This window comes from Trichosurus vulpecula, chromosome 2 (genome assembly GCF_011100635.1).
Source record: "Trichosurus vulpecula isolate mTriVul1 chromosome 2, mTriVul1.pri, whole genome shotgun sequence".
Lineage (NCBI taxonomy): Eukaryota > Metazoa > Chordata > Mammalia > Diprotodontia > Phalangeridae > Trichosurus > Trichosurus vulpecula.
The window spans coordinates 193,561,088-193,564,663 of NC_050574.1; positions in this window are offsets into that span (position 1 = coordinate 193,561,088).

Sequence of the window (3,576 nt, forward strand, 5' to 3'; positions counted from 1 at the left end):
TCACACTCAAGACTAGAAATGATTGAAAGGAGTTGCCTATACCCACTGGCAATAGAAACTTTCACACAAGGAGTTCCCCCCACATCAACATAAATACAGGTGCTACGGTACTCTGGAAAGAAGGAGAAGAAGAAGGAGAAGGAGGAGAAGAAGAAGAAGAAACTTGTGAAATGTTAAAAGCAGTAACATTTCATAAGGCTTTATCACCTAAGAAATATGATATTGCATCATACCAATGTTCCATCCAGCCTAGTACCTTAGCCCTGAGAGTTCATAGTTAACATATTGCCATGCCAGTCAGACTGGGCACACTAGAAGTCATGGCAAAAATGTCTACAAGGTGATAAAAACTCCAGGCAATCTCCTCAGAAATGCCTGCAATTGAAGATATGGGGAGCCAAAGGACATGAAAATCAGGACAGTGTCCCCTAATAAAGAAATGAAAAAAAGTGACTATAATCAATTCAAGAAGCACCTTGAAAATAGCGTAAAGAACATTAGCACTTGTTGGGAGATTGGAATTAGATTCCACCACTTCTACTTCCTAGCTGTGTGGCTTCCAGGGCAAGTCACCTAACATCTCTGTGCCTCTGTTTCCTCATATGTTAAGCTTCAATAATAAGACCTGCTATAACAACCTACCTTACACAGTTATTATGAAGATAAAATGAGATAATATACAGATGTTCCAAAAGTCTTAGTGCAGTTTTAAGCTCTAATAATTCAAAACTGCACTAAGATGTTTTGAGTGCCCTGTATATGAAAATACCAAAACTTTAAAACTTTGCAAAATTTATAAAAATGGTGAAAAACAAAATATAAGCAGAGTCTTTGAGAAAAGTTTTTTCTGTTAGATTTCTTTAGGGACTCTTTCATGATTCTGACATACATGAGGCATATAAAATGCCTTTGACACGGCATTTTGCCCAGTTAAACTTAAAATGCATGTAAATATTATTATTATGGAATCCATTTTTAAAAAGAAATTACCAAGAAATATTGATATCTTGTAGTCTTTATACCTTTCAGTCAATTGTATGATTGTAAGGATATTAATAGCAACAACAATAATACACCGAATGACATTTATGTAGCACTTACTATGTGCCAGGAGCTAAATGCTTTACAATTATTAATCTCATTTGATCCTTACAATAACCCTGGGAGGGTAGGTGCTATTATTATTCCCGTTTAACAGTTGAGTAAACTAAGGTAAAAGGGGATTAAGTGATTGTTCAGGTTAACACAGCTAGTAAGTGTCCAAGGCTGGATTTGAATCCAGACTCTAGGCTGGGTGCTCTACCCATCATGCCACCTAGCAGATTATGGTCTGCTATAGAATATTGTTTGTGAAAGCTTGCCCATTCCCTTCTCAGACCTTCACTGAGGATGCCAATGAATGAATATGTAACACTGCCCCACCCTCCAACCCTCCTTCCAACTCACCCTGGCACTGGCAGGCTAGGTCCCCAGAGTAGTAATTCAGGATTCTAGGGGTAACCATATGGGTGACGATCTTCCTAACACTATGCTTATGAGCTCCCACTGGTGTATTTCCCTTAACAATCCGCAAGTGGACTCAGTTCTTTAGCAAAGGCATTACTCCATGGTCTAGCAAGGACAATGATTACCAAGTAAAACCAGGGATACCTTCTCCCACAAAAACCCATCAAGTAGGCAGGGGTGAGAAGATGCAGAGTGAAGTAGTGAGACATGCCTAGTGAATACACATAGCCAGACAACTCATAACTCCAGGGCTTCAGAGCCTCCCTTTCCTTTCTTTCTCCAGAAGGTCCTTGTCAAATTGGCTGCAGGGTATGGCATCAGTTATGGGTGAGTGGCTTTCCTGGCCTGACTCCTCCCAGGCATGGTGTCTCTAATGGATATGTAGTTCTTCCAGACTTTGTCAAGCAGGTTGTTTGGCTGCTGCCTAAACTAGGCAGCTAGATTGGCTGCTGGACTCAGTTATTTTTAGATGAGCCAGAAAGTCACTTGGTCACTGGCCTGATGCTGGACTGGACTGCATTCCGTCATGGAATGGTGGTTACTAGATGGAGCCAAGTAGGTCACTTGACTGGCCCTGGACTCAGGACCAGTGTTCTTCTTCTCAGGGCCCTGGACTGATGCAAAATGAGACATACACTTTTTGGAAATAGCCAAGGTGGGAATCTGTTTTGCTTGACCATGAACATTTATTACAAGGGCCTTTTTCTTTTTCTAAATGGGGCAGGTGGGGAGAGAAAATAAATGCTTATGAATTGGGAAAAATTGAAATTGTGAAAAAAAAAGATGGCAATGCATGGCCACTGGATATATTATTAGTTAGACTACAACATGGTGTAGTCAAAAGGGCATTAAATTTGGATTCAAAGAATCTGTGATCAAAATCTTGGCTTTCATCCTTTCATCATCCTTTCCTACTAAGAAAAAAAATCCTAATCCTTTTATTTTGTGCATTTTAGAGTCTTTTTCAAGAGAATTTTTACAGCTTCCATAATGTCTTTATTAGTGTTGGGAGTCAGCAACCAGAACTTCATGAAACATTTCAGATTTCGCTATATCCTAGTTATGTACAAAGGTAAAAATAAGTTGGATTTTTGTCTTTCTCAATATCCCCAACCCTTAGTACAGTGTCTGGCACATAGGGGCTCAATAAATGCTTGCTGTTATTGTTTTGTTTGCAAACCTCCTTTGTATACTTTTTGCTTAAGTATTATTTGAATAATAAGACTGCACTATATCTGTTAAAACTGAACATAGGTACTTCCCCACATCACGAACAGTGAGAGATGTAAATCAAAATAACTCTTGAGTTCTCACTCCACAACTGTCAAATTTACAGAGATGGTGAAAGATAGAAATAGTGTTGGAAGAGATGTGTGAAGCTGTGAGTGAAGCTGGCCACACTAATGCATCATTGGTGGAGATGTTAACTGGTCCAACTACTTTGGAAAACAATTTAGAATTTTTCAAGAGAATTGTCTTAGTCATTCACAACTTTTGGCTTACCACATTTGCTGTCCCTTCCTTGACTTAGGAAGGTCCCATATTGACCAAAATATTCATAGGCAGAATTTTTTTTAGTAGCAGAAAAACTGGAAACAAAGTGAGTACCCATAATTTGGGGAGTGGCTGAACAAATTGTGTTGTATGAATGTAATGAATATAAATAATTCCATAAATCAAGTGAAACCAACCAGCATTTATTAAGCTCCTACTATATTTCAGAAATTGTTCTAAGCACTGAGGATACTAAGAAATGGATGAATAATTCTGGGAAACATGAGAAGACTTATATTAACTGATTACACTAATATAAATGAAAAAGATATTTAAAAAAACAATTAAACTCAGGTAACTGGTTCCAGCGAACAGAAGATGAAACATACTTCCTGTCTCTTGCAGGACAAGTGGGAAATTATAGGTGTTCAATGTTGCTAGGCTGTTAAACTCCATGACTGTGTTGCTTGGTTTTGGTTAATTGTTTATTTTTGAGAAAAGGGAAGGTTCCATGGAGATGGGAAGAAATCAGGAAATTAGAAAATGCAATGTAAGAAACAAAAGATACCAATACAG